The following is a 23,939-nucleotide window of genomic DNA, read 5'->3' on the forward strand; positions in this document are numbered from 1 at the left end:
TCTTCTCAGCGGAGTCCGGGAAGAGAACACGGTCTCGTGTTATGCTTGAACGTAAGTAGCTCCAGGATCATTTCTTGATCACTTTATATCTTCTCCACTGTACTTTTCTTCTCTTCTCGCTCTCTTTTGCGTAAGTTAGACACCATATATGCTAGTGCTTGCTGCAGCTCCACCTCACTACCCTTTCCTACCCTTAAGATTAAATAGTCTTGGCCGCGAGGGTGTGGGATTGCTGAGTCCCCGTGACTCATAGATACTTCCAAACAGATGCAGGAGCCGATGATGCCAGTGCAGGGGACGCTACCGAACTCAAGTGGGAGTTCGAAGAGGATTCGGGCCGTTACTATGTGTCTTTTCCGGATGATCAGTAGAGGAGCCCAGTTGGGCGATCGGGGATCTAGCATTTGGGGTTGTCTTTATTTATGTTGGTTCCGTAGTCGGACCTTGATTGTATTCTGGATGATGTATGATATATTTATTTATAGTGTGAAGTGGCGATTGTAAGCCAACTCTTTATCCCTTTCTTATTCAGTACATGGGATGTGTAAAGATTACCCCTCTTGTGACATGCCTACCATGCGGTTATGCCTCTAAGTCGTGCCCCAACACGTGGGAGATATAGCCGCATCGTGGGTGTTACATATTGCTTCCAAAAATGTTCTTGAGTCAACATAGAACAACAGGAGTGTTGTGTCAATTTTTGTGATTTTTCGGGGTTCGTTTGGACATTTTTATGCATTAAATGAGTTTTCAATGCATTTATGTGCATAATTCAAATTTGAACTACATGCACATGCCCCAGTGCGTATAAATTGGTTTAAAAATTTTGTGTCCTTGGGTGCATGCTTAGGTCCCATGCAAGAAATGGGAATGAATTTCAAACACCAGGGCACCGTTGATTGCCGGCAAAACATTGAGATGCCTGGTTTTTAAATTCTAGTAAATCCAAAACTTGTCTGAAACTCATGAAACTTGGCATGCTTTTATGGAGTGGCATCAAGATGCCGTGGTAAAATTTTTGTCCCGTTTGGGCCAGGTTTGGTATATGCTTCTCACAAACCAGAGCTTCTCACAACAAGCATGATGGTTTCGGTAGGGAACGTCCCACCTTTTGGGACGAAACAATATACATTGCCTCTTATTGCTTCCAAAAAATTTCTCGTGTCAACATAGAACAACAGGAGTGTTGCGTCAATTTTTGTGATTTTCGCGATTCGTTTGGACATTTTTATGCATTAACTGAGTTTTCAATGCATTTATGTGCATAATTCAAAACTGAACTACATGCACATGCTCTAGTGCATATAAATTGGTTGAAAAATAAAATATGTGTCCTTGGGTGCATGCTTAGGTCCCATCCAAGAAATGAGAATGAATTTCAAACACCAGGGCACCGTTGATTGCTGGCAAAACATTGAGATGCCTGGTTTTTAAATTCTAGTAAATCCAAAACTTGTCTGAAATTCATGAAACTTGGCATGTTATCATGGAATGGCACCCGACACCAGCGCAATCGAATTATGATAGTCAACAAAGGCATTTTGAAAAAATAGCTGCCACTTTAATATCTCAAATGTTTGTATAATTCAAACCGTGTGTGTTCTGTTAACCATTCACGTGACGCCACGTGTCTTGGTTTTAATGGTTGTAGGAGGTGCCATGCGGACAACTGCTTTACCTTGACGGAATGGGAGGCGTGCGAGTTGTAACATCCTGTATTTTTGCCCTTTCCTTTTTCCTTTGATTTTCTTGGATTTCCTGTTTTGTTTTGCTTTTCCGTGGCTATGTGGTTCTGAAACTTGGGAAGATCATGTCTTCCTAGGTTTTATCATGGCTTGTCACCCTCTTCATCATCCCAAGATCATGTCATTTCCATCCTTGACCTAATCCAGAATTCTTTTGTTGGGAATATTCCTTTTCTGATAAAGGAATAACCCTTAAAACCCTAGGTTGTGAAGCAACCTATATTTCCGTCACTCCTAAAATTCCCAAATAATTCTCATAAATTGTTTGAGTCCTATATTGCACAAATATGGAAAAATATTTCATCGCCATGTTCAAAAATAATCCTCCAATAATTCTTTTCCTATTTTGTCCTAAATGGCACTTTGCAAAGGAAGTGCTATTTATCTTTGCCCATTTGAACCCAAACTTCTCGGACATCTTTTACTGTCCAAATAATTGACCTGTGCCAAAATTCAACTCAATTTGCCTAGTAAATATTCCTGAGCAATTTTTCTAAGTTCCTGTCTGAGGGATGTGATTGTGAAGGAAGTACAAGCTAGGCATATCCAAATGAGCTGAAATTTTGCGAGGTCCTTCCTATGGGAAAATAATGACTCTCCACCAAATATGAGCTCATATAACTCATCCAGGTGAGCCCAACACCAAATCTTAATTTCTGGTCAAATTTTCAGTCTGTGAAGCAACTATATTTTATATTGCTTCATTTAAGCTAAAAATTTTCTAGGGCAATCTTCAATCCATATCAACTCCCTCCACCAAGTTTTAGCTCAATTGGTTAAACCAATTGCCCTATGTAATTTTTCCAAGTTTCGATGCAGAATGAAACTTTGTGAAGCAAGTGCCACTTTGGTATTTCCAAATGGCATGAAACTTTTACAGCAGCTTCATATAATCATATAACCTCTCTATTCCAAATTTCAGATCACAGAGATCAAGTAGGTGAGTGCATCATCCAAATCCCCAATTCTGGCTAGTATTGCACTTTCTACAACAACCCTCATCTAAACTCCTCTTAGTCTGATTTTTGGTGATCAGCATCACCTTAGTATGTGATCAACATCAGACAAACTCTTTACCACGTTACCAAGCTGGTTTAACCACAACAAGTTACAAACACCTTCTTACTGATTTACTTTTGGAGCTAAGTGCAAGTCTCTTCTTTGCCCCTGTACCGATTTATTTCCTCATTTTGACTGAGGGCACCAAGTTCCATCCACTGGACATGGTTGGCCACGCCAAAGAGCGCCGCTTGCGCCGGTGCCCGTGGTGATCACACTTGCATCATGGCTGCAGGCGTGCTCTGGCTTGTTCCGGCCACTATGCTCATCTCCTCCCTCCTTGTCTCGACCTCCAACCTTGTCCAGGAGCTCGCCCATGCTCGACTGCATCGTCCTGCATCAGTGCATGGTCGTGGTTCGCCATCAATGCGCCGCTAGAACAGTGCCTGTGCCATGCCCTGCCCCTGACCTCCATTAGAGAACTACTCAAGCTCACTAGCGATGCCCTAGATCCCCCCTCGGCTATATAAGGCATGCCCGAGCCCACCCGTAGCTCACCCATCCCTCCCTAACCTCATTTGGTCACTAGGATCGCTTCATCTCGCCAGAGTTCGTCCCCGTCCACCATGGCCGCCTCGGCCTCGGCATGATTCCGGCCAAGCCAAGCCTCCTCTCCTCCTCCCACCACGTCTACCGAGCCCCCCTCGTTCCACTCAGCCACCCCAACCACTCGTTCATCCCCGGAGAGCCCCGTGGACGCGCCTCACCTCTCGGCCGCCGCTCCATCCGGCCATCCCGAGCCTCCTCTCCCCCTCCTGACACCTCCACGAGGTCCACCACTCTCTGGCGAGCCTCCCCAAGCCCTCCACCTCGCCTCCCCACCAGCAGAGACACCTGCCCATCACCACCACCGCCCGCCCCTGCCTCTCGGTTCTCCTCCGTCCCCGCGTCCTCCACTGCTCCCCGCACGGTCCTTCGCCCCTGAATGGAAGCGCTGCATCCTCGTGAGCCTGCCGGTGCACTCGGTTCGGCTGGAGGCCACCGGAGCCGGCCGGCCCCAACACCGCTTCCCTCCCCTGCCTCCGCTCTGTTCCACGAGGGAACAGAGGCACAAGGAGGAAGAAGACACGAGCGCTGGCCCCTCCCCCTGCTCCCTAGGCCCCACGCGCTAGTGTCTCACCCCCTCCATCCCACGTGGCAAGTGGAAACGCATTTCCCAGAGTACATCTCCTCTTTTCTGATTGCTTGGTGTTTCTATGCCTCAGTCTCCTCCAATAGATTGCTTGGTGTTGCACTCATGCTTATGTTGATATCATGCTCATGCATTGTAATTGTATCATGTTATTTTATCATGGCTCGACATATTTACATTCAAGTTTAACCGGATTAAATTGAACTTGAACACTTGTTGGCTGAGTCATGGTGCCACCATATCGAACTGACTAGTTGAACCACGCTTACCTTTATGGGTAGGTCCTAACTGGGTCTATTATCGTGCCTCTCGCCGGTGCCTCCAACTAGGGAAGGTTATGGGCGGGCGGTACCCTGGCCCGGTATGCAGACATAACCTATTGTGCCCGTTGTTGTAATTATTATGGATCCGGTCCCCGCGAGGGACGTTTGGCCACGACAGTGGTCATTGTGTCTTTGGTAGAAACGGGGCCACCCAGGACTAGCCCAGTTGAGAGTGGGTCAGAGTGTCCGGGAGAGTGTCATGACAATATATCTGTTTTGTCGGAACGCCATTGGACCACCCCGATAGGGAGTGCGAGGCCATGGGTTCCGTAGTGTGGGTACAATGTACTAACCTCTACAGAGTGTATATTAAATCTTTCGATAGCCGCGCCCGCGGATAAGGGCCCAATTCTTAGTTGGTCACACTATGAGTTAACAATAATAATAATGTGCTAAATAACAACCCCGGTTCGAGGATGATATAAGTTGGCTGTGATCACCGGAAGGATCACTGTTTGAGACCAAGTGTTGGTCATGCTTGTGATCGCTGGAATGATCACCGTGGTATCGAGGATACCGAGTTGTTGGATATTCGTGATGTTGTGTGAGAATCATGGGTAAAGATCAAGCTCCTTGTGGTCATTTGATGATTACTACGGTATTGTTTTTATACCAACCTTGATTTGATCCTGAGATGATTGTGTAATGCCCAAAGTTGGTAAGTGATGCATGTGATGCTTACGAGGTAACCCGAGCAGAATAAATGGTGCATATAGTGTCATCATGTTGCATGCTTGTACCGTCAGGTTTATATGTTCATGTCATGATCATATTGTTCCAGCAGTATTATGTTCATGTTGTTCATGCCATGATCATATTTTTTGAACAGTATTATGTTCATATTGTTCATGCCATGTTTTTTGTGATGATCTCATGATAATTCCTTCTTAACCTGTAATTGCCATGCTATTGTTTGTCTTGATTGCTTCTGGTTATTGTGAGCTTGCATGTACATTCAATGTACTGACTTGGCGTGTTATGCCAGTTTGCAGGTCGTGCCTGGATTGCTTGCTTGTTTGGTGTTGTTCTGGTGTTCGTGAGCTAGGATAAACGTTCCAGCCAGAGTCCCTGGGGATTGCAGTCCATCATCGCCGTTCGTTGTTCTGCTGCCAGTAGTTGTTCCGCTACTTCGAGTTGTTATGCTGCTTGTATAGAGCAACCGTGGTTGGTGTAATGTCCTCGTGCCGATGTTATTCATTGTAATATCGGAACCCTTGTATTCATAGCCGTGTTGTAATAGAGAGCTAGTTTGTTCTATACTATGAAGTGACGTATTCCAGAAGACTTCACCTCCATCTCTGGGCTGGAATACGGGGCATACCGGTTTTCTCTGAGCCGGGGTGCCACACGAGCGCAGTTCGGTGCGCAGGCTGACCGAGAGGAGTGCAAGCTGCCCTTGAATGCGTAGGCTCACGGGGAAGCGTGCAAGCTGTAAGCTACGCAGGCTCACTAGGAAGCGAGCCATTTGACTTCCATGGCCCCCATCCTCCTCTCCGTGCACGCACCCTCATCACCGGCATGGGATGCCGCCGTCGAACGCTACCTCTCATCGCCGCCAGCTGCCGTCCTCCCGCCCGCCGTTCGTCGAGCCCAGGACGACATGATGCAAAGTGAGAGCAGGATTTGTGCATCTCTTCAATGCAAATGGTTCTTTTGGTGACCCGTGTGCAACCACTTACAAACAATTTGGTGCGATTTACATCTATCGTATTGGGTATGTTACCATTTGACAAACTGGAAAGATTGACATTTGTTGATCTAGTAACATTGCCATTTGTCAACCTTGTAACACTGCGATTTGTCAAAATATGAAGCTAAAAATCACTAGCAGTATCTAATTTTTGCAACTAAAATTCAGTAATTAAGCATAGATTTCATTCATAGGTTAAGCATTTGTTCTTAATTTATACAAACAGTTCAACTCGACAGCTGAACCGACCAAACTTTTCCCTAATTATTGCCAACCACGTACTGAAATAGCTAGTTCAACTATATATACTAGCTAATTTTAACTACATTATAAAGTTCCACCACATCTATAGTCAGATATACCGAACAAAATAGCCCCTAAATAATACTACTATGGAGGGGCTTTGTACTACTTCCGGCTGCCTCTCCTCTGACGAGCGCACTTAGTAAGAGGCGGAGGAGGAGGAGCCTGCCGACTAGCTGGGCAACCGCAATACGGTGCCTGTAGCTGTGGCAGCTTCAGCGACACTCACCTCGAATGCCCTCCGCCGCTCTAGATGACCCCTCTCGAAGCGGTGGTTCTCCTCATAGATCTCCTGATTCCTTACCTCTAAGGCGGCGTGTGCCGCGGCCACGGCGGCGGTAAGGCTCTTTGCGCGCTCGATGAGACGCTCCTCCTCCTCCCGCGGGAACTCGGTGTAGCGCGCAAGGTCGCGGACGCACGTGCGGGCATCCACCTCCGCCTCCCGCCTTTAGGTGGCGGTGGCAAAGGGGGTGATGACCCCGACGGTCGATGATCAGCTGGCGGCCATGGCGGCCGACGACGGGGTGGCGGCCATGACCACCACCTCCCGGCTTCGGGCCGTGGTGGCGGAGCGGGTAATGGCCATGGTGGCCGACAGTGGGGTGGCGGCCACGACGGCCACCTCCCGCTTTCGGGCCGCGGCGGCGGAGCGGGCGATGGCCCTAGCTTTCGACGATGGTGTGGCGGCAACGGCCACTGGCAACAGCTGCCAACGGGCACCGGCGGCGGGGCGTGTGGTGGGTGTTCCGCGCACACTCAATAGGGACACCACACACACTACACTATGTCGGGGACTGCGCCGCCGCCGCGGTGTAGCCACCCAGCTGGAGCTGTGCTCTGATGATGGCAGAGTGGCTGAGCGATGACGACGGACCGGTGCCATTGGCGATTGCGGGAGAATCAGACGAGATAAGCTATAGGAAGGGAGCGGAAAATACGATGCAAGACTCGCCGACAGTCAGGGTTTTTATAGAAGGCCGTTAAGCATTGGGATTTTGGGGGATTTCACCCAGTCGGGCAGGAAGCTTGCACGGGAATGTGCGAGGTTGCGCGGAAATGGCTTCACCGACCATTAATTGGCGCCACTGTTTGGCCAAAAGAATGCCCCTGCGTGCTGCGCAAGCTTGCGTTGTAAGCCGTCTGTGGCAGCGGGGTGACAAGACATGTGAGAGGAGGACGAAAGGCCACGTACACATACGGTTAATAAGAAAATGTTTGCAATTTAATTACCTACTATACCCCATCCTGGTTTGTAAGTATGATTTAACTAATAAAATACGAATGCATGTCGCCAAAGATTATATAGTTGGATTCGTATTTGAATATAGTTTCCAATTATATAATTTTTATAACATGCATTAACATTTTGTTGGTTAAATTTGAGGGCAAAGTACGGTACATAATATAAAGGGGACTATAGACTAGACGGAGGTGGTAGCATAAGGCCGCTCTCTACGCAACGATGCAACTATCGACCGGCTTGTAGGCGACCATTTCCTGCGTGTTCAACTTCTTTATGCATGTGGTGGCTTGCGGTTCAGGCGGTCGTGGCACTCGCTCTGCTCTCGTGTCCCTCCAGGTGCTCTGCCCTCGTCCCTCCACGTGCGCTGCCAGTGTTTGGGGCCAGTGCACGATCACGCACGTTCGTGTGCATGCAGTTGCGCCGGGCGCAGCGCGACAATGCAGTTACCTGCTGCAAAAACTACCATGCAAACGCGTCGAGAATCCACACCTCCTGGCCCCCTTTTATTCTTGTGGCCATTTACCTTCATCTCTCGTCTCACACGACACAATAAGCACACCCATGAGGTCACATATAGAGAGGACATCCAGCGGTTCCAATGGCGCTCCCTGTGGCTCCAATGGCGTTCCCAGTGGTCGACGACGACAATGGCGGGCAGTTCACCATGCAACATGTCGTGGACACCCACATGAGGGGGAAGCTCTCTCGGTGGTGTACACGAAAGATCCGGTCTTGGTGGAGAGCTCCATCCAAACTATGGAGCAGTTCCTTGCCGAGGACATGTATCAAGTGGTTGGCTTCGACCTCAGGTACACCATGGGTCATGCCGGGCACGATCAGAAGGTTGCCATCGCCCAGTTGTGCGTGCGACATGACGTCCTCGTCTACCACTACCACCTGGCCACAATGCCTTGCGAGCGTTTCTCCAGGTTTATCAACAGCCCGACTACAATTTCGCTGCGGTGACACCACCAACGATCTAAAAGGGCTCAAGGTTTGAGGCAGCGACTACAAGGTCTGAGGCAGCGACAAAAACAAAATGAACTCCCTGGTAGACCTCGCCTTGGCCATCATCGACCCCTACTATATGAAGGTGAAGAATGAGAGCAATAAGGACAAGAACGCCTGGCACAGTGTGTGGCATAAGAGACTGGATGAACAACATGTCAACTACGTTGCCATGGACGCATACACAAGCTACAAGATGTACAGGCGGATCGTTGACAGGAGGAACTGTCTTCTACCTGACCCAGACGAGGGATCGAGCCACATAGCAGTGGCGGGAGCATCACAAGAAGTAGATGACTAGACGATCGTTTCTCCTACTTTAGAATGCACTCAATTGTTTATTGAGGTGTGTGCGAATGATCTGTATAGTCACTTATGTAATTGGATGTTTATTTCAGTTATATATATATAGATGTTATTCTACTGTAGACAGAGCAAATCACACGGCTTATTAGTAGCAATCGTGTGTGTTATTATTGGTCTTCGCACACATTTCTGATTATGGACATGTTTGCCGCGTATCACACACATCTTATTTAGTTGAACCATTTCCATTGTATTGCCTAATCACACACAGTTCATCCTAGTCAACCGTATGCTATATATCGCACACGCCTTCATCTGGCTACTCATTTCTTTTGTTCCTCCTCATCCCAAACAGTTAATTGAACTGAACCGTGTGCCCTGCATCGCACACGCAACACCTTTTTTGACGGTTTTTACAGCCCCGTTTGAGATTCCGACATCGCACATAGTTTCATCGAAGGGTCTCTGATCGTAGTGTCGCGTTTCGACCATCCTGCAGTAGTGTGTGGTGTAAGACCCTACTCCTGCTTTGGGGTGGATTAGCCTCGCGAGGGGCCGAGGATGAACTAGTGCAGAGGAAGAACAACCTTAGGAGGTATGTTCTTGTGTGGGTGCGAGCTAGTGAGCATTTGGATTGGATCTCTCTCTACAGTGGTGGCTAAGCTATATTTATAGTGGCCTTGGTCCTCTTCCTCCAATCGAAGGCGGGAAGGTATCTCATAGTGGCCAATTTTGAAGTGGGGCAAGTAGTACATCTTATCTTGACTAAAGGTGATCTTCGCCTTCAAAGCTTCTGCTTGTGACACCATGGTGGGCTCAACGATGACATCCATCCTATCGTCCTAGCGGTCTTGGTCTCGTTGCATGGGAATGGAAACATTTGACTGATTCCTCGGGACCCCGCACATGCGCTTGCCTCCTTAGCACAAAAGAGGAAACCTGCTGCCCAGCCCCCTCCTGGCCTTGGTCGTCATGGCTTGCATCACCTCAACCTCATGAGGTGGGCGCATGCATAGGAATCTCCGCTCCTTGAAAGCCAACCCGGGGAGGCCACTCTCTCCGGAGGTCTTGGTGTCGTCCACCTCATGAGGCTTGGACCCTCGTGAGGGTCCTGTCTTGTTGGTGCTGAAGATGGGGCACACCAGGCCGTCGATGGAGCCATGACATGGGTCGCAGGCAGGCAATTCTGGGTACCCTGGTTCCCAGAACACAAACAACCTAATGAGGCACTACTTAAAGGTCCAGTACAGTATGGATGGATGCACCCTATTGAAAGGCGGCTAGGCACTTTCAAGGGCTATATTAGGAACAAAGCTAGACTTGAGGGTTCTTCTGCAGAGGCCTACATTGCTACAGAAGCGTTGAGACTCTGTTCAAGATACATTGAAATAGCTCATCAACTTAGCAACAAGGTGGGTGAAAACAATTCTGACTTCAATGTTTTCGATCGTTCTATTTGAGTAACTGGGAAGAGTCGACAAGATGACAAACCTAAAGATTTGGACAAAATAGTTTGGTATGTGTTGAATAATTGTCCTAAGATTCTACCTTATATCGAGTAACGGCTAAGTACTGCAGCTTATATATCGTAATTTACTAAACTTGAAGCACATTCTTATATATTTAGATGTTTGACGCTATCACTATGTGAAAGTGCAACTAATCCCTGGGTGGTTTTGGTAATTCTTAACAACATATAGATCATTGAACTAATACTCTTTTAAGATGATCATTTCAGAAAGGTGAATGATTGGCATGGCATGGACTAGAGATGTGGACGCCTCAAAATGCTAAGGACACATATTGGCTCAAGCTCAAGACTCTACATTTTCATTTTTGTGATCCAAGATCACATTGAGTCCATAGGAAAAGCCAATATTGTTAAACGGGGATGAGGTGTTGCTTAATGACTTGCTTGCTCAAAATGCTTAGGGATATTATCCAAAAGCCATCAAACACTTTTTCATATCCACATATGTCCTAAACCAAAAGTTAAACGCGGCCCCACCGATTTGGTCTATCCGGCACCACCGAGTTCATTTGACATAGCCATATCTAGAAACCCTAATCAGTTCGGTCTCATCGATAGGGATCTCGGTCTCACCGAGATGGGATTGCAAACTCTCTGTTTCACTTTGTAATGTCTCGGTCTAACCAAAATGAGCGATCAGTCCCACCGAGTTCGCAATGCAAAATCTCTGTTTCCTTCTCGTAACGTTTCGGTCTCACCAAAATGAGCGATCGGTCCCACCGAGTATGCCTAACCAACTCTCTATTTGCCTATTACAGAAATCGGTCTCACCGAGTTCATGTGATCGGTCTCACCAAGATTATGTTATGCCCTAACCCTAATGAAATCGGTCCCACTGAGTTGACAGGTCGGTCCCACCAAAAATCCTCACATTCACATTTTGACCTAAGTCGACCTGACCGAGTTTGAGTATTCGGTCCCACCGAGTTCAGTAAATTGTGTGTAACAGTTAGATTTTGTGTGGAGGCTATATATACCCTTCCTCCATTTGTGGAGAAAGCCATGGGAACATGCCTACACTTCTAGCATTCAATTTTAAAGAGAGAACCACCTACTCATGTGTTGAGACCAAGATATTCCAATCCAACCACAAGAATCTTGATCTCTGGCCTTCCCCAAGTTACATTCCACTCAAATCATCTTCCCACCAACTCCAAAGCTACGAGAGAGAGTTGAGTGTTGGAGAGACTATCATTTGAAGCATAAGAGCAAGGAGTTCATCATCGACACAAAATCTATTTACTTTTGGAGAGTGGTGTCACCTAGATTGGTTAGGTGTCACTTGGGAGCCTCTGTAAAGATTGTGGAGTTCAACCAAGGAGTTTGTAAGGGTAAGGAGATTGCCTAGTTTGTGAAGATCTACCCAAGTGAGGCAAGTCCTTCATGGGCGATGGCTATGGTGGGATAGACAAGGTTGCTTCTTCGTGGACCCTTCGTGGGTGGAGCCCTCCGTGGACTCGCACAACTGTTACCCTTCATGGGTTGAAGTCTCCATCAACGTGGATGTAAAATCTCCGTGTCTACATTGCATTTGCTCCAACCAAACTCCTCCTCTTTACCTTCATATGCAATGATTTACATTCCGCTGCTATACTCTTAGATTTGCATGTGTAGGTCGATAGCTTGACTTGTGATAATTTGTTAAAATCTGCCAAGACTTAAAATTGGGAAAAGGCTAGATTTTTATTTTTCCAAGTAGTCTAATCACCCCCCCTCTAGACATACTTTCGATCCTACAAGTGGTATGAGAGCTTTGGTCTCCATTTGCCTTGATTTCCATAGCTTTGGTGATCATAGCCTTGGTTTCACAACCTAGGAGAGTATGGCGTCTAGCGAGGGAAATTACCACTGTATAGGTCCTTACTTTGACGGTACTATTTTTGCTAGTTGGAAGCATAAGATGAAAATGCATATTCTTGGACATAACCCCGTCGTTTGGGCTATTGTGTGTATTGGCTTGCAAGGTGAATTCTTTGATGGGAGAGAACCGAATCATGAAGCTACCGCGCTAGAATTGAAGATGCTGCAATACAATGCTCAAGCTTGTGATATCCTCTTCAACGGATTGTGCCCCGAAGAATTCAACAAAATCAGCCGTTTTGAGAATGCAAAGGAAATTTGGGATACTTTGATTGATATGCACGAAGGTACCGACTCCGTCAAGGAATACAAATTGGATGTGCTTCAGAGTCATCTTGACAAGATGACAATGAAGGATGGTGAAGGTGTCGCTGAGCTTGCTCTCGTCACAAATGAGATTGTTGGCTTAGGAATTGAAGAGATGACCGACAAATTCATCATCAAGAAGATCCTAAGAGCCTTGGATGGAAAATATGATACCATGTGCACATTTATCCAAATGATGCCCAATTACAAAGATCTCAAGCCAATGGAAGTCATTGGTAGAATTGTTGCTCATGAGATGTCACTCAAGGATAAGGAAGAGCTTTAGAAAAACAAGTCTAGTTGTGCTTACAAAGCCTCATGTGATGCTCCTACATCATCAACTAAGAAACAAGTCTTCAATGACGAATTGAGGTTAATGGTGAAGAACTTTGACAAGTTCTACTAGAGTAGAAGCAAAGAAAGAAGTTCTAAGTCAAGGTCCTACAATGATAAAAAATCTTCTAGTCGTCAGGGTAATTGCTACAATTGTGGAAGACCCGGACACTACTCCAATGATTGTGCGGCTCCCTACAAAAGAAGTGAAGACTCTCCTAAAAGGAGAACTAGTAGAAGAGAAGAATCACCTCCAAGAGAGAGAAGGAGTAGAGATGATCGTTATGAATGAACAACCTCTCACAGAAGCAATGATTTGGAGAGGAAGGACAAGTCATGAAGGAGCTACACAAAATGAAGACATCAAGCTCATGTTGGTGAATGGGTATCTGGCTCCGACTCCGACCATCATTTCGAGAGAAGCTATCACTCCGACTTAGAATATACTCAAGATGAAGGTGTTGCCGGTCTAGCACTTGTGTCAACCAACTGCTATGACATATTTGACTCACCAAATGAAGGAATTGGAAGATGCTTCATGGCTAAAGGCCCAAAGGTATCACACCCCGAGTATGTTGATTTCAATAGTGATGAAGATTATTGGCTAGGTGATGATGATTTACTTGTTGACGAACTTGCTATTAATCATGCTAATCAAGATAAAACGAATGACGATGATAAGAAGGAGATTGAGCATCTAACTAAATAACTAAACACTCTTAAGTTACCACATGAAACTACCTTGGAAGATCATCGAGAGCTTTTAAAGACTCATGATAAGCTACGCTTTGAAAAGCTCAATCTAGAGCAAGAGCATGGGTTCTTAAAAGCAATCAATGAAGATCCTCCTATGAAAAGTTATTCTTACATTGCCAAGTGTTTACTCTTGTCGACTTACATGCCACAAGTAAAATATAGTAACAAGAGCAAGAAAGATTCTTCTTCTAGTAGTAAGAATAATCATGTTAAACCCAATGTTGTTGCTTCTAGTAGTTCTCTTGACTCCACTAATGATTCTCTTAGCCAAGTTACACTTGAGCAAGAAAATAGCTTATTAAAGGGAATTATAGATAAATGTGTTTACAAGAGCCTTGCCGAAAGTAAGAAATTTGAGGAAAATGTACGCAAGCAAGGAAGGCACCGGAAGAATCAAGGTGGTTTTGAACGAAAGTTCAATGCCAATGGAGTTGAGTCGGAAGAAGATCAATACCCCAAGACAAAGTTTGTTCCTCAAGAAGAGAAGTATGATCCTACTTCTTTTAAGGGAACACAAGCTCAAGATGATCTTCCACCACAAGACCACAAGCAAAATGGCAAGGACAAGCTTCAAGAGGAGATTGATGCATTTGAAGAAGCTCCCAAGGCCTTGGTCAAGTGGGTTCCCAAGACTACATCAAGTTCTACTTCATCAAGTACGACTAAAACTCTAAGGATTCCCATCAAGTTGATGTGGATCCCAAAGAAGAAGAAGTAAGAGTTCTTGAGGGTGACTCTGCCAACATACTTCACTCATATAATTTTGGCGAGAACAAGTGCAAACAACTTCCACATCCTGCACTAGTTCAAGGAGTCACAAACCATCTTGTTGATAAGACAAGGGATAAGGTAACCTAATGCTTTCATGGACATCATCTTGGGTGTACTTCACTCTATGTCTATGGATATCCTTGTTTGTTCCTTGTGGGACTAACCCGTGTAGGTATTGAAAGTGAAACTCACTCTAATGGATGGCTCCAAATGATCTACATCAACATTGAGCATCCACATCTTCAACATCTACATTAAGTCATCATCGACAAAACCCAAGGTCAGTTCATCCCTCTTAGGGGGGATATCATAGCTAGGGGGAGCTTTACTCTAAGAATTGAGCTAAAGCAACTCTAATGGTGTGAGCACAACAATACTTTATTTAAAAGTGGTAACCCCAGTAGCGCTTAAACGATGAGTATGACCTATGATCAAATATACTCATATATAGAGGACTTAGTCATCGCCAATTGCTTGATAGATGCTAGAGTGTTTGTGCATGATTTGCCACATATTTCATTTGCCATTTTATTGTGTGAGAATGTTGATTGAATATCTTTCCCATTCGAGGACATCCATTTGTTGCTTTGATTGTTTGGCTCTTCTTCTATTGCCAAATGGATGGACAAGAATGCATAAGAACTCACTCTAGCTATCTATGTTTTTTCTCGTCTAAAACTCTATTCATGCTACATCACAAAGTTTGATCAAGTCAGATTCGACAACTCTGGGTGAGGAGCACTCGGAGTCACCGATTCGTCATAGACATAAACTTCCATAACCTGTATGTGCATTTCGGTCTGACCGATTCATCCTTTTCGGTCATACCAAGTTCACTGAGTTGATCTATGTTTTCAATCTCGGTGCAACCTATTAGAACCATTCGGTCACACCGAGTTGCGGTAACCACTTGCGATTCTCCATCTCGGTGCCACCGAGATGTTCCACTCGGTCACACCAACATGGTCAGGATATATATACTAGTGGGTTAAATTTTGGAAATTTCACTGAAACCCTTTCGCCCGCTTGTGTCCTGCTCTACCGACTCGGGTCTCCGAATCGTCCTCTCGTTGCTAGTGACCTCCCGCCGCTGGTCTCCATCGCTATCAACGGAAATCTTCACCACCATTGCCGCTGTAGCGGGCTCATCACCAAGTTAGGGTATGAGTTCGATCCTTTCTGCAATCCTTAACTCCGATTCTTAGCACAAAGTCAATGCCATGTTTGTTACCACGTATGAGATCATTCTATCCAGCAAAAACTTCCTTTACATTAGTTTTGATTCGAAAATTTAGGGTTAGGTTTCTGCCGAACTCATCTCGGACCGACCGAGTTGTGGAAATCGGTCTCACCAATTTGGCTTAGGCCATTGCACTTGTAACTTTTGGTCTGACTGAAACTTCCAAATCGGTGTGACCGAGTTTAACTCTCAGGGAAACCCTAGCAATCTCGGAGTCACCGAACTGTGTCTCGTTTTGACCGATTCCACTAGTTTAGACTCCAAAGTTGCTTTGGTGTCCCCGAGTTTAACAAATCTGTAGCTCCGAAATGCTTTATGTGGAAATATAAAACTAAGTTTTTTGACTCATTTGTTTTGCAAAATCTCTGCACTTTGTGATGCTCATACACTCTATCTCATCTATAACTATTCACAGGGTCAGCTTTCAGTTTGCGGTGTCAACCATGTCTGATCAAAGTGATAGCCAGAACAAGTCTGAGGAGCATGTAAATATGAGTGAGGGCACTAGTCCCTCTGGCAGTTATGATGAGGGTAGCAGAAGTACTCCTAGCAACCTGCCTAAGGCTACTACTAGGAAGAGGAGAAAGATAAATTCTGATTCAGAGGATGAAGACTATGTTTCTGCTAAGGAGAAGGTCAGCTCCAAGAAGAAGGTTGTCAAGAAGGAATTTGGCACAGCTGCTTCAACAAAGCATGGTATGCATAAGAAGGCTCCTGCCAAGAGAGTGCCCAGTTCAAAAGCCAGAGCCTCAACTCTTCAAACCTCAAAATCAAATGTTGGAGAGGCTTCTAGTGAAGGCAAGAAGAGGAAGGAACAGGCTAAAAAAAGTATGGGCAGAGTTATGGTAAAACCCTCAATGATGATTCACTCTAATGAGGAAGAAGAGGAAGAAGAGGATGATGCACCAGATCTGATCGGGGATGCCGCACAAAAGCTGATGGGGGATGCCATCAAGTCTGGAGCTGCCCCTTCAAAGCCCAAGACTTCCCCCAAACCTACTCCTCAAGCCACCAAGTCTGGACCCAAGAGAAGCACAAGAAATATACCAGGTGCTGAGAAGAACAAGGCTCCAGTGCCTGAAGTTGAAGCCCAAGTGCTCAGGAAGCTAAAGCCAAAGATCACTGACCATGATGATAATCATCCCATGGTTGAGAACATGAAAGTCAGAAAGGATGCATGTCTCGAGTTGTGGAGACAATCAGATCCTTATGATGTGAGGAGAAAGGACTGTTGTGGACTATAGGTTTCACACCAAGGAGCAGCAGGACTTCTATGAGACAATTCTGTTAGTTAAGAAGCCTATAGTGTGTGACATGAAGTGGGTAGACTAGAAATACATCGACAACAATGAAGACTACTTCCTAGGAGTGCATGAAAGTTTCAGACTCAATGGAGTAGACACTTTTGTGGGTCAGAAACTGACCAAGTGGAATGATGAGCTCATTATGAAATTCTATTCTACAGCTCATTTCTATCCAGATGGAAAGATTGTATGGATGTGTGAAGGTACAAGGTACTAATCTACTGTTGCTGAATTGGCCAAGTTGATTAATGCCACTGCGGAGCTTGAGGATGACATAGGCCTTGGAAGTGAAAGAAAGATCACAACTCCATGGCAACATTTACAAGCAAATTCCTGACAAGGCCTTGGAGACTCACAAGCTAGGCTCTGTATATTATCTGGTGTCTGGACTGGCCACTATTAATAACATCTTGAGGCACACCTTGTTGCCCAAGTCAGGAGATCACATGATGATCAGAGGCCACTCGATCAATTTGCTTCAGTTGTTTGATGTGACCCATAAGTTTAAGGTGATTAGTTTGATTGTTGAAACAATCAAGAGGACAGCTACACACCAGAAGAGATCATGTGCATATGCTCCACACATCCAGATGCTCATCAACTCCAAGATGGGCAAGGCACATAATTGTTGGATAAAGAACACCTTCCCTTAAGGCCTGACTTCGAGGACAACACAGTTGTCATAGATGTTGAAGATCCCACATCTGTAGAGGCTCAAGAGAAGAGGCAGAAAGCAAAAGCTGAGAAGGAAGCAAAGATGCCAAGTGCTGAAGAGGCTTCACAAGTTTTCCTCAAGTCAAAGCAAGATCACCTTGGATATCTTATTCAAGCCACTTTGAGGGTTGAGAAAGGATTGGCCACCCTAACTCACAATCAAGAGAGTCTTGAGAGGATCATTGAGACAAAGTTCTATGATCTTGACTTGAAGGTGATAGAAATGCAAATAGCTGTTGAGCACCTCCAGGAAGAAGCTGAAGAAAGGAAAGGGAAAGCTACCACTGACACTTTTCAGAGAGTGCCTAGGGCACAGAGATCTGCAGCAGTGCATGTGACAGACTTAAGAGCTACTACATCAGCACCTGCAGCCACAGCTTCGGTAGCCCCTCCGGTTGCAACTCCACCAGCTCCAACAACCTCAACAGATGCATTCGTCCTAGGAGTCCTCTCCAAGCAACCTCCCGAAGATCAAGCCTAGAGAGCCACATAGCACTATGCATTTTCAAGCTTTTTGGTAACTTTTTGCCAAAGGGGGAGAAAGTGTATAGATCATAGGCTTCGAGGGAGAGAGGGATTTGCTTCTTTTTGCCTCTTTTGCTACCTTGTTTGATACTTATTTGCTTGCTTGCTTGGATGCTAATTTATGTGTGTGTGAGATACTTGTAAGGTCATGTGTTTGATCATATCATACGTTAATGCTTGTGCTTGAATGATGATATTATCTATCTCTCATGTATCATCATTCACTTTGCCTTGGTGATGAGTGCATATTTCATATTCTATCATTTTGAGCACTCCACCGAGATGTATATGACATGGAAGAGTAACCCATGATCCTAATCGATTGTGCATTTGCATTCAAAGCAAATTTTGAATAATGCACAATTTAGGGGGAGCTCTTGCTTATCACATACTTCTCAAAGTGACGATATATTTCAATGTTAGTATCATTTGTCACAACTTTGATCTATATGTTGTCCTCAATTACCAAAAAGGGGGAGACTGAAAATGCAACTAATCTCATTGAACTAATACTCTTTCAAGATGATCATTTCAGAAAGTTCAATGATTGGCATGGCATGGACTAGAGATGTGGACCCCTCAAAATGCTAAGGACACATATTGGCTCAAGCCCAAGACTACATTTTCATTTTAGGGATCCAAGATCACATTGAGTCCATAGGAAAAGCCAATACTATTAAAAGGGGATGAGGTGTTGCGTAATGGCTTGCTTGCTCAAAATGCTTAGTGATATGCTCCAAAATCCCTCAACCACTTTATCATATCCACATATGTCCCAAACCAATAGTCAAACTCGGCCCCACCGATTTGGTCTATCTAGCACCACCGAGGTCATTTGACATAGCCATATCCAGAAACCCTAATCAGTTCGGTCTCACCGATAGGGATCTCGGTCTCACCGAGATGGGATTGCAAACTCTCTGTTTACCTTCGTAACATCTCGGTCTAACCAAAATGAGAAATCGGTCCCACCGAGTTCGCAATGCAAACTCTATGTTTCCTTTCGTAATGTTTCGGTCTCACCGAAAAGAGCGATCGGTCCCACCAAGTTTGCCAGACCAACTCTCCTTTTGCCTATTACAAAAATCGGTCTCACCAACTTCATGTGATCAGTCTCATCGAGATTACGTTATGCCCTAACCCTAATGAAATCGGTCCCACCGAGTTGACATGTCGGTCCCACCGAAAATCCTAACGTTCACATTTTGAACTAAATCGGTCTGACCGAGTTTGAGTATCCGGTCCCACCGAGTTTGGTAAATTGTGTGTAAAAGTTAGATTTTGTGCGTAGGTTATATATATGTAACACCCTCGATGCGACTATAGCTCCCACGTGTCGCGGCACGACTTAGAGACATAATCGCATTGAAGGCATATGTCGCAAGTTAGGCAATCTTCACAACATCCCATGTAATATGAATAATAAAGGGAGATAACATAGTTGGCTTACACTCGCCACGTCAATCAAGATCGTAAATAACATTACATCATCCAACACACTCATGGCCCGACTACGGTGCCAAAATAAAGAGAACCCAACATGCGACAACGGTCCCAATCACCCCCAACTGGGCACCACTACTGATCATCGGGAAAGGAAACGTAGTATCGTTGAGAGTCTTCGTCGAACTCCCACTTGAGCTCGTACTCGTCACCTGGAGCGGAATCACCTGGACCTGCATCTGGAGTTATAGTATCTGTGAGCCATAGGGACTCAGCAATCTCGCACCCTCGCGATCAAGACTATTTAAGCTTATAGGAAGGGGTAAGGCAAATATATGTGGAGCTGCAGCAAGCGACTAGCATATATGGTGGCTAACTTATACGCAAAAGAGAGCGAGAAGAGGAGGCAAAGCACGAGCGAGAGTCTAAAGGAACAACCTGCGCAAGCATAACTCCAACACCGTGTCCACTTCCCGGACTTCGCCGAGAAGAGGCCATCACGGTAACACACTCAGTTGATTCATTTTAATTAATTAAGGTTCAAGTTGTCTACAACCGGACATTAACAAATTCCCATCTTCCCATAACCGCGGGCACGACTTTCGAAAGTTCAATCCCTGAAGGGGAGTCCCAACTTAGCACATGACAAGCTCTCACGGTCAACGAAGTAATAGACCTCCTCCCAAGACGTTCCGATCAGACTTGGTATCTCGGTAACTCAAGACACTTCGACAGGTTAAAACAAGACCAGCAACACCGCCCGAATGTGCCGACAAATCCCGATAGGATCTGCACATATCTCGTTCTCAGGGCACACTCAGATAGGTCAAGCTACGAGTAAAACCAATGCTCAAGTTTCCCCGAGGTGGCCCCGCAGGCTGCCCGGTTCGGACCAACACTCAGAGGGAGCACTGGCCCGGGGGTGTTAAAATAAGATGACCCTTGGGCTCCGGTAACCCAAGGGAAAAAGAGGCTAGGTGGCGAATGGTAAAACCAAGGTTGGGCATTGCTGGAAAAGCTTTAAACAAGGCGAACTATCAAGGGGTTCCCATTATAACCCAACCGTGTAAGGAACGCAAAATCCGGGAACATAACACCGATATGACGGAAACTAGGGCGGCAAGAGTGGAACAAAACACTAGGCGAGAGGCCGAGCCTTCCACCCTTCACCAAGTATATAGATGCATTAAGATAACATGGCAATATAATGATATCCCAACAAGTAAATACAAGATGTTCCAACAAGGAACGGCCTCCAATCTTCACCTGCAACTAGCAACGCATGTGTTGTTGTCGTTGTCATGCATCCCATATCATGTCATCATGTCCATTGCATTTGCATACGTGTTCGTCTCATGCATCCGAGCATTTTCCCCGTTGTCCGTTTTGCATTCCGGCGCTCCGTTCTCCTTCGGTGATCATTTCTACCTTTCTTTCGTGTGTGGGGATTAAACATTTCCAGATTGGACCGAGACTTGCCAAGCGGCCTTGGTTTACTACCAGTAGACCGCTTGTCAAGTTTCATACCATTTGGACTTCGTTTGATGCTCCAACGGTTAACCGAGGGACCGAAAAGGCCTCGTGTGTGTTGCAGCCCAACACCCCTCCATTTTGGACCAAAACCCACCAAAACCCTCTCCATCATCTAGAGCGTTCGATCACGATCGCGTGGCCGAAAACCGCACCTCATTTGGACACTCCTAGCTCCCTCTACCTCTATATATAGACGGCCCTCTCAAAATTCCGGATCCCCTCCTTCTAAACCCTAAAAATCTGCTCCCCTCGCCGCCGGACGTGTCCGAATTGGGCCGGACATGTCCGCCCGCCGCCGCCGACCAACGAGCCGCCGCAACGTTTCCCGGGCGCGCCCACATCGCCATTCCGCACCGCCGCGGCCCGCGGGCCCGAGGCCGGCCCTCCCCGCCGCAGATCCGGGCCTGCCTCCCCGCGCCCGCCTCCTCCCGTGCGCCGCCCGAGCTGCCCGGCCGGCCGCCGCGCCATTGTCGCCGGCGCACTCCGGCAAGCTCGACGCCGGTGCGCCGCCGCCCTCCTTCGGCACCACCGCCTGCCATCGCCTTGCCGGTGCCGCCCCCGTCCTCCTCCGGCCGGATCCGCCAAGTTCGGCGACGTCCGCAAGCTCCGGCCGCCACGAGCTCCTCTGGTGAACAGCAACTCTGGCCGGCGAACCTTGTAACCTGCGCCGGATCTGGATCTGAGCTTGTCTCGGTTGACTTTTTGCCCCGAAACCCTAATTATTTTGCTATGTTCGTCGTGCCATATCTCCGCATCCGTAGCTCCGTTTTGGGCAAATAGCATATCAAAATGTTCATCTCAGAGAGTACATCATTTCATATCATTGCATCATTTTCATTTGAGTTCATCTTGATGCCCGAAATGCTGTTCGAAGAGTGCTATTTGAGATATTTGTCAGATCGGCTGCTCCAATTAGACATTTGTCATTTTTTGCCATGATTAATGTGTGCATGATATGCCCCTGAGCTCTACATATGTTTTGTTATATGCTTTGTCATCTTTCCAGAGGTGCCATCCATGTATTTGTTGGATGTGTGTGGTGACTAGCACAAGCTTGCAAAGTGGTGCATTTGTTAATGCTGATTTCAGGGACTTAGCAATTCCACTAAGTCCCTGAAATGTTCTTATCAATATGCCATATGTTCATGTTGTTTCCTAGTGATCCGTGCCTCTTTTGAGTATGATCAGTAAGGATGTTTTGTTAATCTTGTAGTGCTCTATCCATCCATGTCTTTGTTTGCAACTATGGAGCACCCTAGCTTGAGTCAATAGAGCTCTACTTTTGCTATTTCGTGAATCTGGGAAGATCGTCTACTTGTTAGCGATTTTGCCGAGGATGTTGTAGTTGATCCGTGCATGCTATGTTATTGTTCTTACCGTGTATATCTTGTATAATGTGTATTCTTGATGGGTGTATGCTTAGATTGTCATGACTTTCTCTATAGTGAGTGCATCTAGCTCGTAAACATGCCTACTTGATGTCTGATTTGCATGCTCCAGTTTTTCACTAAGTCTGTGATCTGCTTATGTTTTTGCCATGTTCACATGCTTGCAAATGTATTTTCTGATCCCTTTTGGCTCAAGGTCACTAAGGGACTTTTGTTAAGCTCTTTGAGTATCTCCATGCCATGCTTTACTTTGCCATGTTCAGGCCCTGTAGCATATAGTTTTCATGCTTCAAAGTGTGCTATCTGATCTGAAATTCCAGCCAAGTGTTAATTTCACTAAGTCTAAGATCTGTTTACCAATTGCACTTTTGTCATGCCTGTTTGAACCTGTTAATGGATGAATTGGCCGTAGCTCAGTGTCCATCTTTTGTTCAGCATCATGAATGGATCCCTGCCATGTATTTTGTTGCCATGTTTGAGTGTTGTAGCATGCTCATCTTGGTGCATTTAGATGGCTTCTTGCTGTATATCGCAAACCGGTGCCATATTTGAATTGCTTGCCATTTCCAAACCGTGACTCCGATTCCTGCGTTTTTATATCGTTTTCAAGCGAAATCATCTCACCTTTCCAGTGGCACACTTGGATTTCCAAGTTGAGGCTAGGTTCATTCATTCCTTGTAAAATCTTGCATATGCATCACATATCGCATCCCGCATAGCATACCATGTTTGCATGATGTTGTTTGAGTTTGCACGTAGTTGATTGTGTTCCTTTTGCTTGTTTTTCTTGTTTGGGTAGAGCCGGGAGACGAGTTCGCTAATGAGGAGCCCGTTGAGTTTCTTTCGAGGATCCAGTCAACTCTGACAACTTTGCAGGCAAGATGATCATACCCTCGAAATCACTACTATCTTTGCTTTGCTAGATGCTCGCTCTTTTGCTATGCCTATGCTACGATGCCTACCACTTGCTTATCATGCCTCCCAAATTGCCATGTCAAACCTCTAACCCACCATGTCCTAGCAAACCGTTGATTGGCTATGTTACCGCTTTGCTCAGCCCCTCTTATAGTGTTGCTAGTTGCAGGTGAAGATTGGAGACCGTTCCTTGTTGGAACATTATTTACTTGTTGGGATATCATTATATTATCTTGTTATCTTAATGCATCTATATACTTGTAAAGGGTGGAAGACTCGGCCTTTTGCCTAGTGTTTTGTTCCACTCTTGCCGCCCTAGTTTCCGTCATATCGGTGTTATGTTTCCGGATTTTGCGTTCCTTACGTGGTTGGGTGATAATGGGAACCCCTTGATAGTTCACCTTGAATAAAGCTTTTCCAGCAATGCCCAACCTTGGTTTTACCATTTGCCACCTAGCCTCTTTTTCCCTTGGGTTTCCGGAGCCCGAGGGTCATCTTATTTAAACCCCCC

Source organism: Triticum dicoccoides, chromosome 6A, assembly GCF_002162155.2.
Source record: "Triticum dicoccoides isolate Atlit2015 ecotype Zavitan chromosome 6A, WEW_v2.0, whole genome shotgun sequence".
NCBI lineage: Eukaryota > Viridiplantae > Streptophyta > Magnoliopsida > Poales > Poaceae > Triticum > Triticum dicoccoides.